A 20355-nucleotide genomic window follows, 5' to 3' on the forward strand; every position below is an offset into this window, starting at 1 on the left:
ATTCTTTACATTAATATTAAAATCACTCAATCCTCACAATAACCCTATGATGTAGATATTATTATTATCATTTTACCAGTAAAAAAAACTGAGTGGTTAAACCTGTTATAAGGTCATTAATGACAGAGCTAGGCTTTAAACTTGTAGATGACTCCCTCCAGGAGCCCCCAGTGCCACAGTTGGGCTATCCTATCTCTCACCCCATTCCCATATGCTTTACACAAATGCCCCTCAGAGAACCGCCACTGTCCTGCCCTTTACTGAGATTGTCCCCCACCCCTCCATTGGTAATCCCCTAGCTCTCAGGCTGTGGAAGGGATGGATGGCTCCATTGTTATCTTCCTCACCCTGGCTAGCCTCTGGCACTGTTCTGATGTTATCCTGCCATCCCTGTTTAGCTGCTACTTTGCCTCAAGGCGATGCTTTTCAAGAATTTTGGTAGGGGAGAGAAAACAGACCTCAACTCTCTCCCCACCACGCCCCCCAATGGTGACCTTCTCTGCTTCGTCTGTGTTTGCCCATAACAGTCACAGCCACCCCTTCTCTCGACCCAGGGTTCCTAGTGCTTCTTGCCTAGATTTATACAGATTCGAAGATTCATATACTTCCCTCTTGCTTCTGAGACAACATCAGGTTTGATGTTGCCTTACATTCTTTAGAACCCTAACCAAGACCTTAATTGTCATCTTTGTTCATTTACCTCCTTATTATCTGTTACCCTCACTGTAAGACTGTAAATGGATTGTGAGCAAGGACTTTGTCTTATCTCTGTATCTCCAGTGTCAGTTCAGTTCCCAGCAAATATAGATTAAGGATGATGTAAGAAATAGCCTTGTTTTCCACACAATTCATTGTGCTTCTTGGTTCTCTTTATATAAGATTCAGGGATCAGAAAGACATAAGTACAGCTTTTGTTAACGTAATAGATGAGACTGTGGATAATGTTCTTTATCTATTTGTGCCTCATGGAGAGGAGGCATGTTTGCAAAGAGATGGCTGCTTTATGAAGTAGAATATAGACTAAATTTATTTGATATTTTATATCAGTGGTTCACAAAGTGTGGTGTGAAGACTCCTTGGAGATCCCAAGATCCTTTCAGGGGACTCATGGTGTCAAAATCATGTATGCACAACAGATCTGTTCAAAATTCAGGATAGACCAATGTATTTTAAGATAAAAAGAGTGCAAAATACTCATCAATATGGTTTCAGTTTCCACACAGCAACTAAGTTTTAAGAAACCACTGCTTTTTAAGTTTTGGTATAGTGGCACAGAAGAATATCTTCAATGATCTGAAAAGCCTATTAAAATACTATTCAAGCCCCCCCCCCACCCCAAATAATGCACTTTCATTTTCCAATATCATATCTGTATGAGGTCAAATTTTCTTCATATACTTTGATAGAAATAATGTATTGCAATAAATTTAAGTAAAATTAAAGCAACCATGTGACTCTAGTTGTCTTCTATTGAGCCAGGCATTAAAGAGATTTATAAAGGTAAAACAGTGCTACCTTCTCACTATATCTTTTTTAGTTCTGGAAAATGTAGTTATTTTTCATAAGAGGATGTCATTTATGTTCTTATGCAATGGGTTTATTATACACACTCTCTATAGTTAATTAATTAATATTTTAAAATCCCTCAGTTTTAATTTCCAAACTATAAATATCAATAGATATAACCACCAGAAATAGCTTTTTGGGTCTCTAATAATTTTTAAGAGCATAAGGGGGCAAAAAGTTTTAAGAACTTGTACTTTATCTTATTGTAGGGAGATGAACCACAAGTCTATGAACTACCTGTAGAGTCTTGGTTTTCAGAACCTGGAGTCTTGATTTTTAGGGGCAATGTTTATGTCTTAAGTCCAATTCATTCCCAGAAAAAACTGATACAAATAATTTGAAAATAAGCTAATTTTATCAACTAGATAGTAATATGAAACAAACATCCATAAAATCTCAGAGGCATATGGAAATAAAATATTTTCATAGCTCAAAGATTGAGGGGTTGAGGGCAGCCTGGATGGCTCAGTGGTTTAGTGCCTGCCTTCAGCCCAGGGTGTGATCCTGGAGATCTGGGATCGAGTCCCACATCAGGCTCCCTGCATGGAGCCTACTTCTCCCTCTGCCTCTGTCTCTGTCTCTCATGAATAAATAAATAAAATCTTAAAAAAAAAAAAAGATTCGGGGGTTGAGAGCATCAAGGCTTTTTTTTTTTTTTTAAGATATTTATTTATTTATTTATTTGAGACAGAAAGAGAGACAGAGGCAGAGACAGAGGCAGAGGGAAAAGCAGGCTCCCTGCAGGGAACCTGATGCAGGACTTGATCCCAGGACCCCGGGATCATGATCTAAGCCAAAGGCAGATGCTCAACCACTGAGCCACCCAGGTGCCCCAGCATTAAGGTTTCTGAGGCCCAGGCTTGGAACTGGAACACTTGCACTCTCTTATTCCGTTGGCCAAACCCAGAGTTGAAGGACTCAGTCTAAAGGGAGTTTATGCAAAGTCATATTGCAAAGAGATGGGTACAAGGAATAGTGAAAAATGCAGAGGCATTAAAGTGCTCCACTACACAAACTGTGTAAAATTAAGATGGAAGTCCAACTTTCTAGTTACTGTTGTTTAACATGCTTTCCTTACTTGGATCCTTGGAAACTTCGAAGTCTCTGAAATACTTATTTTGCTGTTGTTTTAAATTCATCATAAACTCCTTATGTAAATAGACACTCAATCCACAAAACTTGGCTTTTGCCAAGTTTCTAAGTTAATTATGTAAATCAGTTACTTATTCAACTCCCATTGGATGATCAGAAAGCTCCCAAAACAATTTCTTTATAGTGCTCATCTGCAGATGATGAGGGAGTTAGAAAAGATTGGTCTCTAAACCACTGAGCCACCCAGGTGTCCTAAGTTCAAAACTCTTTAAAAGTAATCCCTATAGCTCCTGTTATGTGAAAGATAAATATTTTATTCCCATTTTGTGTAAAAATTTAATGAGTGTGCAAAACTAAAACAACTGGCGAAAAGTCTAGTTATTTAATTATTTGACTTCAACTTTACTTTCATGGTCTTGATTAATTGACCAACAATGGAGCAACAGCCAATCTTTAATTTATTATTATTTTCTTAGTGCCCATCATGTGTTCGGCACTGAGGGAATCCTAACATTATAAAACTTGTCCTTGGGACACCTGGGTGGCTTAGTGGTTGAGCGTCTGTCTTCAGCTCAGGGTGTGATCCTGGGGTCCTGGAATCAAGTTCCGCATTGGGCTCCGTGCAGGGAGCCTGCCTCTCCCTCTGCCTATGTCTATGTCTCTCTCTGTGAGTCTCTCACAATTCATAAAATACAAAAATTTTTTTAAAAATTAAAAAAATAAAACTTGTTCTGTTTGCATGATTCTATTGTCTATTTGGGGAGGATGTCTTTTTTAAAAAATTAATTACAGAAGGTATAAAATATAAGTTCTAAAAGACCAGGGAGACTAGTTGGAGAGGGGACAGTGTTTCCTCCCTAACATCCATTAAGCCACAACTCATTTTGGAAAAAAAAAAAAAAAATCATGTTATTTATGTGGGATTATCCTCACCCTTAGCTCCAAGGATGATCCCTAACTGGCCTACATCAATCAAAGTAATCCCAGCCTCTGGAGCCAAGTGATGGATTCTGGTAATTCATGGAGTTCCTATGGCCTTAGGGACTGGACAATGGGAACTCAGGCAGCTGAAAGCTCACAATTTTTCTGGAATTTCTGAGGTTCAGATGTTCTCCCTCCTCCTGAGGGAATGTGGTATGTTTCTTGGACCTGCTTCTCAACACTTTGCTATGTTTGGGGATATTCCCACCCCATGCATATCAGTGGGGGACAGAGATGACTCCCAGTGTAGACACAGTCAGGGATATTCATAGTCCCAGGCAGCTTCCTAGCTGAGGCACAGGCTTCTCTTCTCTGCTTGGCCATCAGAACGACCTGCGTGGTGCTGTGAATCTGGAGCTAGAGAGCTAGGGATATGAAGAAGTTGGAGAACTCATTTTGCAGCATTTGTGATGACAGTAGCAACATCCAAAGTCCTATGGCAACAGTTTCAGAAATAGCACTTAGTATTCTGAATCCAGGGTCAGAATGTAGTGCACTGTCTTTACCAAACTGGTTCTGTGGCCTAATTTTCCCTGCGGTTCTACGTACCCTTTGAATTACCCAATATCCTTTCAATAAATTTGTTATTTTCTAGGTGGGTCAGAATCAACATTTAGTGCTTCAAATGAAAATCCTATCTCTAGAACTTTTAGCCAAACATCCCCTTTTATTGTCTAAGCCCTTCTGAGCTGGACTCTCTACTACTTGAAGCTAGAAGCATCCTAACTGATGCTGGAGTACAGGCAGTAAGAGTTATCAGAGCCCTGAGCAGTAACAGATTGCTAGAATAGGCCCATGTATATAATTGAACTTGGCTTAATGCATTGACCCACTTCAGGCAAGGAGGTTGCAGCAGGCAATAATCACATGGTGACTGCAGTACTGGGAAGACAGCAGGTCTGAACTCAGTTCAGCAGCCTGGTTTCCCCCGGAACTGAGGGTGAGCATCATGACCTCTCCTCCACCCCTTTGTTGTGGGTAAAGCAGATGAGAAGAATGAGATGCTAGCTCATCCTTTCCATTCTCATCCCAACCTAATTCTACTTTGATATTATTAGGTAAGGGTTCACTAACCCATCATTGTGCTGGTCCTGCAGAGTTGGTTGTCTGTGGTCTAGACTTCCAAGGGACCGATCTCATTCTGAGATGTGCAGGAAAGTGCCTCCCAGTTGGCTCCTGTCCAGACAAACCCACTTGCTGAGTATCCCCACAGCATAGGTGACAGCCACGCAGTGTTGGGGTCTTGTTCATAGGGTCATCAAGATATGAGGTTACAAGGCATGCCCCCTTACAAAGTTAAAGTATGTTTAGAAATTATCCTGAATAAATAAATACTGGCTTCATAATTATGCTTTTTAAAATCATGCTTATTTTTCTATGTTTCCACTTGCACTTAGATTTTGACTTGGTTATTTCTATTTTATTAGCTCTTTGATGCCTCTAAGATATTTTTTTTCTAATCTAGCCAGCATCTTTAGTTATTTTCAGTGGGAGTGTGGTCCAAAACATCTTGGTAACCACTATTGTCAGAAATAGAAATCTTCCATTGAGTGTTTACTTTCATCATTATAATTTTCATTCTGATAAGTTTTAAATGGTCCTTAAGTCTCTGATAGTTTGAAATGATTTCTTATTGCCTGTCCATATTTCAAGATTGTCTTGTATTTCTTTAAAAATTGTTAGATATAGTTATTTCATGTTTGGTGTCTGATATGTTCAACATCTGAGGTCTTTGAAGTCCTTTACTCATATCTACCTGTTCTGCTGGATCTTGTTGATGGTGCCTTATGTTCTAGTATGCTTATAGTTTTTGCCAGAGGACTGTTTGTTCCTTCAAACATGTGTGTGTGTGTGTGAATTTCCAGAACTGATGAAAAGAAAAAACCCATAGATTTAAAAAGAATCCCACTGCTACTCCCACTCCCACCCCCAAAAGAAAAGTTCCTAGGAGGACAAACTAAAAACATACATGTACACACATCTATATTTATAAGATTATATCAGCTTGAAGAAAAAAACATGAAAAGATACACAATATATTTTTAACTAGATCATGTGAGCATAGAGGGAAAGAAGAGGGTGAGGAAAGAATGATGTGGGTGATAAGGATGAAGAAGATGGGAAATAACAAAGCAAAAAGGGGAACAAAAGATGCAAACATTTATGATTACATTTAAGAATTTTATTTTTTAAAAAGATTTTATTTATTTATTTGAGAGAGAGAATGAGCAAGAGAGCACAAGCCAGGGGTAGAGGCAGAGGGGGAGAGAGAGAGAGAGAGAGAAGCAGATTCCCCACTGAGCAGGAAGCAGGGGTGTCCATCCCAGGACCCTGAGATCATGACCTGAGCCTAAGGCAGACGCTTAACTGACTGATCCACCCAGGCACCCACATTTAGGAATTTTAATAAATGTATATATGTAGAAAAAAAGCTTAAAAATAAAATGTGTAAACAAAGGAAAACAATATGTCTCTCTCTATAGAGAAAGATCCAAGATAAAACAATTAGAAACTGAATTTAAGGGTGGATTCAGAGAATAATGCCCTGTGACCACATGCAAAGGTGACTTAACCTTAGGAAGCACATCAACATAATTCAATCTACTATGTTAACTAATTAAAAGTCAATAATATTATATTAAAATAAATATGTGTTCCTATTACCAGTGACTGGAAAGACCACTTGGCAGCCAAGCACTTCTCTGTAGAAGGTCAGTTGGAATTCAGGGCATTGCTGTTCATTGCCCACCCCACCCCCCAACCCTCAGGGCTCCTTTTAACCTCTTTGGGAACAAGGAGAAAATGAACAACATTAAACCCTATGCCCACCATGTGTTCATCATGGACAGCTGTGATGACTTGATACCAGAGTACCTCAACTTCATCCACTGGTGTGGTTGACTTGGAGGACCTGCCTCTGAGCATCACCCTAGAAATGCTCCACCAGAGCAAAATCTTGAAGGTCATATGCAAAAACACTGTAAATTTGTGCACTGAGCTCTCCTCTGAGCTGGCAGCAGACAAGAACTATCAGAAAGTCTACAAGGCATTTAAAAACCTGGAGCTTGGAATCTATGAGAGCTCGACTCCTCAGGGAGGCCTTTTCTGAGCTGCTGAGGTATCACACTTCTCTGGCTGGAGACGAGATGACTTCTCTTTCAGAGTATGTCTCCAACATGAAGGAGACCCAGAAGTCCATCCGTTATGTCACTAGTGAGAGCAAAGAGCAGGTTGCCAAGTCTGCTTTTGCAGAGTGAGTACAGAAGCTGGGCTTTGAGGTAGTGTGTATGATGGAGCCCGTCGATGAGTACCACGAGCTGCAGCTCAAAGAGTTTGATGGGAAGAATCTGGTGTCAGTTACCAAGGAGGGCATGGAGCTGCCTAAGGATGAAGAGGAGAAGAAGAAAATGAAGGAGAGCAAAGCCAAATTTGACCTCTGCAAACTCGTGAAAGAAATCTTGGATAAGAAGGTTGAGAAGGTGACAATCTCCAACAGACTGGTATCTTCACCCTGCTGCATTGTGACCAGCACCTATGGCTGGACAGCCAACATGGAGAGGATCATGAAACCTAGACACCTGGGGACAACCCTGCAGTGGGCTCTATGAGGGCCAAAAAGCACCTGGAAATCAACCCTGACCACCCCATTGTGGAGATGCTGCAGCAGAAGGCAGAGGCAGACAACAATGACACGGCTGTCAAGGACCTGGCGGTGCTGCTGTTTGGAAGGGCTCTGTTCTCTTCTGGCTTCTCCCTGGAGGATCCCCAGATCATTCAACTGCATCTACCACATGATCAGGCTAGGCCTGGGCATTGAAGATGAAGTGACAGCAGAGGAACCCAGTGCTACTGTTCCTGATGAGACTCCCCTCCCCACAACCCCAGGTTGATGAGGATGTCTCTCTCGTGGGAGAGGTAGATTAAGAGTTTCCACCAACCGAGTTTGTACCCTGTGTATAGTGTCCTCATGGTTCTCCGGCAGCCCAGAGTGGCCCCCAGTTCCTTCTGCTGGTGTCTAGTGGTTTTTTATTTTTCTCCTCTCTTTGAGGCAGGATACAAGGGGCTCAAGCCCTAGCCCTCCCCATATTTGTTAAGGGGTTTGGCTGTGTATTGTGGGGGGTTTTGTTTATTTTGTTCTGAAATTAAAGTATACAAAATAGATAGTTTTATACCCAAACAAATATATGCTCCTAAAAGAGGAATCGATAAAATTCAGAAACCATTCTTAATATATAATATATTTTAAAGTTGGTGAAAAAAATCAGCAATCAATTAAAAACTAAGCAAAGAACCTTAACAGGGTAATTGCAGTGGAGGAAAAGCAAGTGGCCAATCAAAATATGACAAAATCAAATTGTCATTAAATGGTTAAGGAGATACAAACGAGGAACCTGAAGCCTTCATTTAGTTATATCTGCAGCAAATATTCTCTTCTGAACTGAGTCTGGCTTTCAAGATTATAGAAGTTATCTATTTATTAGCATATAGATTTTAAATGTTTCTCACATATGCTAATTTGTCATTCTTTTTATGAGTGTGATTTTGTTTTATTTCCTTGAGATTTGAAAAAACTGAAGAGACATCCTACCTAACGACATTAACATATAAATTAATATCATAAAGGATGGGAGGAACCAACATTCTCATTCCATGTTGTTGATGGGACTACAAACAACAGATTTTGAAGCATAGCAGCAAATATTAAACATGTTAATCTTTTGAACTTGTAATCCCACTTTGAGGAATCTATATTGCAGAAAATAAATGAATCAGACAATACAAGGATGTCTCTTGCAGTATTACTTATAACATAAAACTCTGTGGGAAGTGGGGGAAGTGGAGGAGGCAGGGACAGCTGAACATCCACCAGGAATAGAATTTTAAGTTCTATGGGTGTTTGCAAAATGAGATCCCCACCCCCAATTATTGACATGATACACTGATTACTTTCTATGGAGGGATATTCATAATACACTACTAAGTGAAGAAAGGAGATATGGGATGTCATAGATAATGTGCTGATTTTGCTGACCCAGGATTCATTAACCTTTTTTGTAAAATAGGACCTGGGTTTTCCTTTTGGGAGTGTTTGTGTCACACACACACCTCTTACCAAATTCAAATGTTGAAATCACAACTCCCAGTGTGATGGTATTAGGAAGTGAGGCTGTTGGGAGGTGGATTCACCATGAGGGTGGATCCTTCATGAATTGGATTAGTGCCCTTAAAAGAAGAGCATGAACACTTTTTCTTAGTCTTTGTCCTTCTCCCTCTACCTTCCCTGGCCCTTCACAACTTTTCCTCCATCTCTTCCTCTGTCTCTCTCTGCCTCTTTGTCTCTGTCCCTGTCTCTCTCCAAGACAGCCATCTGTAAACCAGGAAGAGTGTCCTTAACCAGGTGCCAGATTTTCCAGTACTTTGATCTTGGACTTCTCAGCCTCTAGAACTGTGAGAACTAACTGCTTGTCCTTTAAGTTATCTTTATTATGGCAGCCCACACTAAGACGAGGACCCGTTCTCAGTCCATGTGTGCTCATGACACATGCCTGGATAATCAGAACATTCCTCTAGAGACAGGGATTGATTCAGGGATGAACCTGAATCAGGGATGAACCTGAATGAACCTGTAATCCAATCAGAGGCAGTAAGTGCAAAAATCTCATAACTTTCATTGATTTTGTTGAATGAGAAACACACTCTCTTTTTTCTGGGTTTGAAACTATAAAGATGTTCACTCAGAGCTGTGGTACCTCTCTTGTCACCACAGAAGGAGACTCCCAAGAATGTCCCAATATAGAGAAAAACAGAGTCAACACAAAGCTAGGCCAGGTGCTGATTTAAGTTCCTAGATCCAGTTATGCTTGAAGGCTACTAGTTTTGTGAATCAATAAATACTCCCTTTTACTTAAACTACTCTCTGTTTCTGTTACTTATAATCAAAAGAGCCCTGCTTAATATAGAGAATAATGTGGATGATTTGATTCTGACTTTATAAAGCAGACCTTTTATAATTATGCATTTGTGTTTGGATAGATGCATATAATGTGAACACTGGGTTTCTCAAGGTGGTGGGGCTGCAGGAGGCGAAGGGGTGTTATACACCTCTGTAATGTTTGACTTGAATACAAGTGTTTGTATCTTTTGTAATTTTTAAAAACCTTATAAATAAAAAAAAGTGGATTTCATATAATTTGTGTTTTTCCAAATATGGGATTTTATAGAGAGCGTAATGACGCCAGGTACCTGGGAAAAGAAAAACAGCTTAACTTTGATACTAGAGACCTTTTAAAAAAAAAATAGATTTTATTATTTATTTATTTATTCATGAAAGACACAGAGAGAGGGGCAGAGACACAGGCAGAGGGAGAAACAGGCCCGTTGCGGGGAGCTCAACATGAGACTCAATCCCAGGACCCCGGAATCATGCCCTGAGCCGAAGGTAGAGGCTCAACCACTGAGCTACCCAGGCACCCCTCTAGAATAATCGTATTAGCAGATGAAAACCTAGAAAAATTTTTCTGAGTAAATTCTTGATTTCAGAACTTAAATATAATTGATTAGTGCTCTTTATATCCTTACCTTAAACTAAAATGATTAACATGCTTTAAAATGGTCTTCTTCCTGGCTAACCTGATGCACATATGAGATGAATCCAATATATTTAGGAAGAGGAAACAGGATTTCTCCCTAATAATTAAAATACATCCTCCCCCATGTTAAGAAAAAAAATAATAAATTATTTCACTATTGACCTGGAAATTTGTCTTTCTCAAATTCTTATTCTGAGTTAATATACTGGAAGTTCTTATAATTTTGAAATATGTTTTAAATGATCACTTAGGATAGTGTTTGTGACGTTTTTCTACACTGTCATCTTTCATTTCCTGATTACAAACGTTACCAAGTATCTGATCAGCCCAAATGATCAAGATCTTGATGTTATAATTTTATGAAAACACAATTTGGAGGCATATGTTGTATAGTACTTATATTTGCATTATTTAGTAAGATGACTTTTTCCCTCCTGGAGGTTGGGGAGAGTAGATCCGTGGGAACATTAATGACATCGTGCAGAAGAAAACATTGCAACTCTTGCCTTTGAGTGGCATTTCACAGGTCCTAATCTCACAGCCCATTTTAAACCCATGAAAGGTCATTTACCTTCTCTCACAAGCCTTTAACTCACTTGAGAGATGGGCTTAGCCAAAGATAAAGCTCCTGTGAATTGGTAACCTGGGTTTGGGAAAAGACTTACATAGTAACTGAGGTGTTGGATAAACAGACACTTACCATTTATTTACAAAGCTGCCTCATAGCTATGATTATCATATTAATTATTTTTTCATAGTACAACATAGCTGTCTTGAAGTTCCTTTTTCCAGGAAGAGGATCAGTTTAAATATAATTACAAGTTGGGAATTGCTTTCTTGAATATGGGTCTATCACATTACTAGGCTGTATCTGCAAATGCAGTATACCATATTTATAGGTATAAATGGTCATGTCTATCATTAATTTCTAGGGAAAAGAAATTAGAAGTAAGGGGTTTCTAATGAAACATGCATGAAATATTACCCATTAAATCCATCAAAGTGAAAATTTTGACAAGTGTCAGTGAATGAAAATAAGTGAAGAATGCCCTCTGAAAAAGCACAATATGTAAATATTTTTTATGTTACAAAATCCATCCCCTAAGAGGGCATAATTGATTTCATTGATTTACAGTACCGCCACATTGTTGTAATGTAAAATTTAGTAGCTAGCCTGGGCATTAAATTTTAAACTCAGAATCACCATCAATCTTTTATTTAGATCTGATAAGCTTCGGGGGTTGCTCCAACAGTGGAATCTTAATATGGTTCTCCCACATAGTGCAATTCACTTTCAGGATATTCTGTGCTCTTTCACAAGTCTGTATGCAAACATATGACTTCTTTCAATGGAAATCATGTACAACTAATTTTTTTTTTCACTTTGCATTGGAGTGAGGATTATGTTGCTTTGACTAACAACTTACATTTTTTTTTTTTCTCAGCCTTATTAACTCTAGCCAAGTCCTTCATTTTCATGAATAGAATTGAAAATGCTGTTCTTTTAATCTTCTGGGTTGAATTCTGGGTCACACAAAGATTAAGCAAAGTGACTCCAAACCTAAAATCCTATAATTACAGAATCTCTGTTTAGGTTGGTGGTTTGTCTTCCTTTTCCCTCTGCTTCTAAGTTGAGAAGAGAGGCCTCAACTACAAATTAAGAAAGTCTTGGCTTGTTCGTCATGTAGTAAAGCAAACAGATTTTAAAAGGCCATCTATTTAGCTACCATTTGTTCTGTTTAATCTGAGATTACACCTAGGTTTACAAAAGAAATCTACTAAATTCAGAGTCACCAGGATTCTTTAAAACAGCATTACTTGATCGTTTCTTCCTATAGTCTCTTTTGAGTGGTTTGTAACTGGGGGGGTAGGGGGTGGGGGGAGGAAATGTAAATATGTTAAGCCCTGACAAATTTGAAGATGCAGTTTTGGAAGGAATAGAAATTGATCACATGACTTGCTAACGGACTTCTAAATGGCAGCACATGTTCCTTAACCAATTTTTAAAAAAGATTTTATTTATTTATTCATGAGAGACAAAGGGACAGAGAGAGGCAGAGACACAGGCAGAGGGAGAAGCAGGCTCCATGCAGGGAGCCTGATGTGGGACCGGATCCCAGGACCCCAGGATCACGCCCTGGACAGAAGGCAGGTGCGAAACCACTGAGCCACCCAGGTGTCCCACCTTAACCAATTTTTAGAGAAGCTTGTAATAATTGCTCCAATGATCGACTGAATGTGTTTTTACCACTGACCGTCACCTAAGGGAAGACCATGTAACTCATTACTGTAATGGCTGTAAAGAAACTCCATGGGGAGGGAAGACTTAGAATTACAACCTCATTTCTAATTGGAATATGGTGACAAAGAAACTAGTCACAGATGGAGCAAGGAGCCAAAAGAGCTGCTTGCTTGTCTGGGGCAATCTGTAGTCAGCAGAACTTTGCATGAACATATGAGGCAATTTTTACAGCCATCCGGCAGGTATAAATTCTGTAAAGTCTCAAAGGGACCTCATAGAGGACATTTCCTAGATTTAGAATTTGGCAATTTGTCTTAAGAAAGACTGCAGTGGGTAATGTGACCTTCCATCTTAGAGACAGTGTTATTAATTAATTAAGAGTTTTAGTGTAGTTTTATTTTTATAACTCTGATAAACTTGAAGAAATGTCTTAGTGGTCACTGAAAGAGGAAAAATATATTTATGATGCTGTGCTTTTCTGTGTTTTTTTTAAAGATTTTTTAAATTTATTCATGAGAGATACAGAGAGAGAGATGTCTGTGTTTTCTGTGCTTGGAGAGCCTGCTTGGAGCAGGATGGTGAGTGGATAGGAATAAGGACTTGCTGCCAGGCAGACACTCAGACCTGAGTTCGTATTTCAACTCTACCATTACTGGCTGGATGACTGTAAGCATGAAACTGTAACTGAGTCCAAGCTCATTCTGTTTGTCACACGACAGGCCAGTAAGCCAAGAGGCAAGATGATGGGGTAAGGGAAGTAACTTAATTCGGGAAGCCAGCAAACCAAAGAGACATGGATATTGTCCTAAAGAACCATCTCCTCTTGGCAAGAAATTTAAGCTTCATTAGCAAAAGGGAGAAGCAGAATGGGGTTGGAGTCAAAAGGTGGCTGAGACCTGTAGACATCCCAGGAAAGTCATGTAAGTTCTTTGTCCTTGGTCAGTTGATCTTTGCCCACAGGACTCTGGTCATGTCAGTCCTATAAATATTAAACAGAGCATAGTCATTTTCTGTACATACCTCCTTATCTCCTCCGGTGAGGTAGATTTGGGGTAAAAAAGCAGTTTATGCATATCTTAGCTGTAAGCAGAAGATTTAAGCTGTAGGTCACAGCAGCAAGGGAAATAGGAGCAATATGGAGTCAGATATGCTAAGGTTTTCCCTGTTACAAAACTTACCATCTCCGTTTCTTCAGATGGTAAGTGGAATCAATGATGATTATGCTGAGGGGATGTGGAGATCACGAAGTAACATACCCAAGGCAGCTAGTACATAGCAGATGCTCCAAAATGTTCCTTTACTTCTTTGTTCCCTATGTCTGCCTGGTAAATCACTCATCCTTCAGATGGACTCAACCATCCTTTCCCTCTTCCATCTCAGATCTTCTGAGTGACCCTCACAGCTCTACATAAGTTTCTTGTCATATTTCTATGAAGAGGGACAGGCAAAGTCATAGTTTTGATCTGCTTTGCCACCAGAATTCGATGATCTGTTACAGTTTTTGCCCAATTCACCTAATCATTATTGTTCAAATGTTTTTAGCTTTCTTTCAAGTATTGGGTTTACCCGTTTAGGAACCCACCTCAGAGCTAAACTTTCAAGTATAACTTTTGCAACATTTTACTATACTTTTCCACAACTCAGAACACATGCTTATTTTATGCTTAATGCTTAGTCTAATTGCATGTAACTTTTGCAACTATCCTGCAATATTTTCCCTATATTTTCTACCTGGGAAGGTTTTTACTCATAATCATTCTATCTTTAATCATCTCACAAATCCTTTGGTCTCTTACTCTAAGTGATATTAAATAATGCTGTGGTTCTTTAATATTCATATGTGAATTTAGTCACTTTATAAGTGAGTATAATTTTCATAAAACAAACCTCTCACCTCTATAATTGAGAGTGTTTATAAGTCTTTTATGTTAAACAAGTCCCCCATCATGCATGCTTTTCACATTAAATAAAGTATCCCATTTAAATTAGTTTTCTCTTGTATCTATGCTGTTAGCATTTGATGGTATAGGTCAGGGGTGGCAAACTTTCTGTAAAAGGCCAGATAACAAATACTGGAAGCTTTGCAGGCCATACAATCTCTGTGGCAACTACTCAACTCTGCTGTGCCAGCAGTCACAGACAATTTGTAAATGAATGAGCATGCATGGCTGTGAGCCAATGTAAATACCTATAGAAATCAAAATTTGAATTTCATATAACTTTCATGTGTCATGAAGTATTATTCTTTTCATTTTTCCCAACCATTAAAAAGCGAAACCAAAAAAAAAAATAAAAAGCGAAACCATCATTCCTAGCTATGAGCTGCACAAAAATAGGCCGAGGGCTGGATTTGCTCTGTGGCTGCAATTTTCTTTTTCTTCTTCTTCTTCTTTTTTTTTTTTGGCTGCAATTTTCTGACTACAGTATAGTTTATGGTCAGGAGCAGATCCAGGTTTTGTGGGGGAGTGAACCCTTTATAATTTGAGGAGCCTTCTTTAAGGAGCAGATGCAAAATTACAAGCAAAATTAGATACAAGGCTTTGGGAGTGACTCTTGCAGATGATATGTCCTTGAAAATCGAGCCTCTTTGGTGTTTTGGTTAATCTGCCTCCACTGATAACTGGACAATTCTGCTGCTGTGTTTCTCAGACCCAGCTCACTACAGGAGGCACCAAGAGAGCTTTTCTAACGACGGTTTCCAAAGCCTCAACAGATTGTCTGGATTAGAATCTCTGAGGAGCCTAGGAATCAGCTGTCTTGTAAAGCTCTCTAGGTAATTCTACTAGGCAGCCAGGTTTGGAAACCACTGTTTCACTAACCATTTTATAAAAGTGAAAGAGCCCATTAGCACTGGTACCACAAACACATTATTTCCTTGACTGAGCAGCCCATCGAGTCACCCCTGGCTTCCCAGCTTTCTTCCCTTGGAAGCTCGCCCATGCCCAGTGGCAGGAAAACACGCCCTCCCTCTGGCTCCTCAGGGTATTCCAGAGCCCATGCCTGGCCTCCAGGACTCCTGCAGGAATCCCCTCTGCTCTGTCTTCCATGGTTCTGAAAGAGGCCTTTCTGGGGACCTTTACTACTTGGGGGTCACCTTGCCATCTCACAGTGACCAGGGAGTTTAAGTTCTGGGGTGTGTGTGAGAGAGAAGAGGAAAGAATGTGTGTTATGTGTCCATTGCTCTTTTTTTTTTTTTTTTTTTTGATTTTTATTTATTTGATAGGCACACAGCGAGAGGGAGAGGCAGAGACACAGGCAGAGGGAGAAGCAGGCTCCATGCACCGGGAGCCCTACGTGGGATTCGATCCCGGGTCTCCAGGATCGCGCCCTGGGCCAAAGGCAGGCGCCAAACCGCTGCGCCACCCAGGGATCCCTCCATTGCTCTTTAGATATCGCTCTCTGGAGGAGCAGGATCCCCACTGCCCCTACCCCCTCAACATTTTGGGGGTCCACCATTTTCTTCCCAGTTGTAAGGAGCTTCTAGCTGCATCTACACGAGGTTGCCTGACTTGAGTTGTGCAGCTCCGTGGCCACAGTGTGGTCAGTGGGGACAGAATGCCAGACACAGAACCAGGCTGGATGCTCAAATGTTCCAAACACCTAAGCTGTTCCTGATGTGGCCCCCTACTTTTCAGGATGGCACTTGTTTCCTTTTTGGGATTTCTTAGGAGGGGTTGTGAATAGTCACCAGCCTTTGTGGAGGGAGCTAAGTGACACTGTGGTCTGACATATGTCTTGTTATAAATATTTATGGGACTGGACAGCAAGAACAGGGTGTTAAAGACTTATTTTTTAAGATATCCTGGTATTCCTATAAGAAGCCCTGCTTTGCTATGCTCAGGAAGACTTGAATCTGACTTCAGGATAGCTGTGACTCATCCTGCCGGGACAGCTCCCTCTGCTACAACCAAGCAAACCATAGCCCCAGGACTCCAATGATTTTGGGAAGTGATAGGATGGGGAGACAATGTAGAATTGCCATCGACTGCTAAGAAAATCTCCTTTTTCTTCTCTTATTTTTAACTTCATTTTAGCCAGATCCACCTGTGTAATAAAATTGAAGAGACGAACCATGATTTATACCTCTTGCTGTGGGTCCTTTTATGTGTTTCTGTGATAAATTTGTACCTATAAATTAACAAACTTTATATTTGGCAAGAAATAGATAGCACCAGAGATCAGACTTAGGGACTTCTGGCAGGATTTCACATCTGCCATCTTTTATATTTGACCCCTTCTCTAGGAGCCAAAAGTGATGAAAAGAAAATGCCAAAATCAAAACCAAAAAATCAAACCAAAACAATGGAAACGAGGAAATGAATCCTTTTCTTGCCTCATATGCAAGATATGAGCATCATCTACTTCCATTTGGTGTGTATACGTGTATATCTTTAGAAAAAATCTTTCAAAAAAAAAAAAGAAAAAATCTTTCTTACATTTATTTTTTTGTACATTATGACATTTTGATGCAACTAAATTTAGAATATGAAAAAATTCTAAATTATTATTTACATATTACTATCAAAACAGTTTTATAGTGGGTAAGGATGAGCTAATACAGTGAACCATTAAATTAAGAGCTGGAGTGAAATCTCACTCAAGTCATCTTGAATTAATAAGATAGCTTTTAGAAAATTACATTTCATACTGATAAATGTTCACATGCCTTCTCCCTAGCTTTCAGATTTCCATGTATGTTTTTACAGTTACATAGGTTAAAGCAAAATGGGAAAGATGGAAATTATGTAAGCAGGCAGTTATGGAATCTCTTGTTAATCCTATGATTTTAGAAAGTACTTATAAATTGCAAAGGTAATCAGATTTCTTAAATTCTCACCATTTTTTTACAGATTTATTTATTTATTTATTTGAGAGAGAGAGAGAGAGAGACTGTATGTGTGTGAGAGGGAGGGGCAGAGGGAGAGGGAAGAATCTTCCTGCTGAGCATGGAGCCCAATATAGCTTGATCTCAAGACCCTGAGATCATGACCTAAGCTGAAATCAAGAGTCAGATGTTTAACCAGCTGAGCTACCCAGGTGCCCCAAATTCTCACCTTTTTATTTTTTATCTTTTTAATTTTTTTTTCCCACCTTTTTAAAGTAATCCCTTCTGTTCTTGAGGGAAAAAAAATTGACAGAAATGATAGGGGTCTTCTAAGGCAGAGGAAGAAAGAAATTATTTAAAAAATGATTCAAAAGTCATTTTCCCTTTCAAGTTATAAATTTCAAGTGGGTATCAGGTCCGTCAATCTGCTCTGTTCCTGTCTCTCTCTTTTCTTTTTATTCCTATTCTGTATGTTTTACATCTTTTGTAGTTGTTCCACAGTTCTTGGATATTCTGCTCTTTTTTTTCTAGTCTTTTTTCTCTTTGTCTTTCAGTTTTGAAGTATCTATTGATGTATCCTCAAGCTCATTGATTCTTTTCCTTGGCTGTGTCTGGTCTACTTAGGAGTCCCTCAAAGGCATTCTTCATTTCTGTCACAATGGTTTTGATTTCTGGCATTTATCTTTTATTCTTTTTTAGAATTTCCATCTCTTTGCCTATAATTACCCATCTGTTCTTGCATGTTGTCTACCTTTTCCATTAGCATCATTGTTAGAAATTTCCAGTTTGATTTCCAACATCTTGCTTTATCTGAGTCTAGTTTTGATACTTGGTGCGTCTCTTTAAACTATGTCTTTTTGCCTTTTAGTAGCTTTGTAATTTTTTATTGAAAGCCATGACATGAGGGCAGCCCAGGTGGTTCAGCAGTTTAGTGCCTGCCTTCGGCCCAGGGCATGATCCTGGAGTCCCAGGATTGAGTCCCGCATCGGGCTCCCTGCATGGAGCCTGCTTCTCCCTCTGCCTGTGTCTCTGCCTCTCTCTCCCTCTCTCTCTCTCTCTCTCTGTCTCTCTGTCTCTCATGAATAAATAAATAAAATTTTGTGTTAAAAAATAAAAGAAAGAAAGCCAGACATGATGTATCAGGTAAAAGGAACCCAGTACTGGTTCCTGTAGAAGCTTCTGCTTGTGGGTTCCTAATGTGATAAGCTGTAATTCTCTGTATCCCCTGTGTGTCTCTCTAATTTGGAGGACAGCATTTTGCTCTGTCACCCGATTTCTCTGACAGATCTAAGAAGAGTTGTGGATTTTTTCGCTTATTCAGCTTTATAATTGTTGTTAGCATACAGTGATAACTTCCAAGCTCCTTATTTGCCAGACCAGAAACTGGAAGTCCTTAGTTAATTTTTTTAGCTGCAGAAAATGGAAACCTTCTGGTTAGCTTACAGGGGAAAAAAAATAATAAGAAAAAAAATTACTGAAGGCCATGGGATAGCTCTCAGAATTGCAAGAAGACATATGCAAGCAACTTATGGAAAGTTCAGAATCTAGAGAAGCTCTGTGCTTGCAAGCCCACCTTGGCTCCCATGCCTGCTACCACCAGGGAGAGTAGTACTACCAAGGTTAAGTGGGAGGAATTTTTCCTAAAAGGAAATTTAGGGTATGATTAGAAGAAACAGGGGGTACATTAAAGCACCTTTGTCCAGAGAATGAGGAAGCCAAGTAGTTGCTGAAGTTCTGGTTCAGTCTCCTAGAATTCCTATCTAATGTTATAATTCTGTCTTTAGTGAATTTTTAATTATTAGGGGCTTAATCTCTATATGAAAATTATATGTAACTTTACTGATATGAGAATCCCACTGATTGTTGATGAGCCTTGTTAATTTAGACTTTTTTCACTTGACATACACCCTAACTATTCGTGTTGTATTTGTTCACCTATATTAAGTCAACATTAAGGGAAAACAAATTTCTAGGTAATTCTTTTCCTAATGTTTCTTTTTTGCTTTGAAATAGAACCAAACTCTCTGAAGAACTGCCTAATCCAGAACCTGCTTTGTCTTCCAAGGAAAATTAAAGGTAGAAAAAATCAGAAGCCCAGCAGACTATCTGCCAATGATTTGTTTGGGGAATGAAGACCTTTGGCTTCCTATGGCCAGAACTTTTGATCACCATCTTTTTCTGTTTGCCTGCTGTATCAACTAAGCTTCAGTTGCAGACAACAGAATCCATTCAACCTAGTTGGGGCTGAAAGAGATTTATTAACAGGTATGGGTTGGCTTATAAATTCACTGGAAGCACTGGAGTAGGGTCAAGGTTGAGCTTTCTAGAACCAGAATTAGAATACCTCTCCTGTGAGTCAGAGCTGAAAGAAAGTGGCCCAATCAAGACTCTGACCAAGTCCTTAAAGTATACTAATGTAGATGGTCTGGTTCACACTTTTTTTTTTAAAGTAATCTCTACACCCAAAGTGGGGCTTGAGCTCATGACCCTGAGGCCACATGGTCTCCAGAAAGCCAGTCAGGCCCCCTGGTCTGGGTCACACTTTGAGAAAACTGACTGCAGATATGAATGGGGGGGAAGAGAAGTCAGCAAAGGCAATTGTGAAACAGTTGCCCAAGAGATAGGAAGTAATCCAGAGAGTATGGGTCACAGAGGCCAAGGGAAGAGTTTCAGGAGAAGGAAATAGAAAACAGGATCTAAAAAATGTCCATCTGTCAAGAAGGAGGTTGTCGGAAATCGTGTAAGAACACTTCTAGTGAGATTAATGAAGCCAGAATGCAGTGAGTGAAGGAGTGAGTGGGAGGTATGAAAACAAAGACAGTGTACACCACTCTTGCAAAAAGCCTGGCTGTGAGGGAGGTGGTGGTTGTTAGAGTGTGACATAGTGGGGAGAGGGTGACTTTCTTTATTTAGAAGATGGGAGATACTAGTGGTACATTTTTAAATGTTTGTAGGAAGAACCCTATTGAGTAGAAGTAGTTGAACATACAGGAGAACAATGCGTAATAATAGTGTGGTTGCTGAAGAGATGGAAAGTGGTAGGATGGGAGATTTGAGGA

At 39.6% G+C, this 20355-nt stretch overlaps 1 pseudogene; it reads left to right on the forward strand.

Annotated features, from left to right (window-relative positions):
- Positions 1 to 6289: 6289 nt before the first annotated feature.
- Positions 6290 to 7712, forward strand: LOC112934997 (heat shock protein HSP 90-beta pseudogene; annotated as a pseudogene).
- The last annotated feature ends 12643 nt before the right edge of the window (positions 7713 to 20355 follow it).

Source organism: Vulpes vulpes, chromosome 11 (genome assembly GCF_048418805.1).
Source record: "Vulpes vulpes isolate BD-2025 chromosome 11, VulVul3, whole genome shotgun sequence".
Classification (NCBI taxonomy): domain Eukaryota; kingdom Metazoa; phylum Chordata; class Mammalia; order Carnivora; family Canidae; genus Vulpes; species Vulpes vulpes.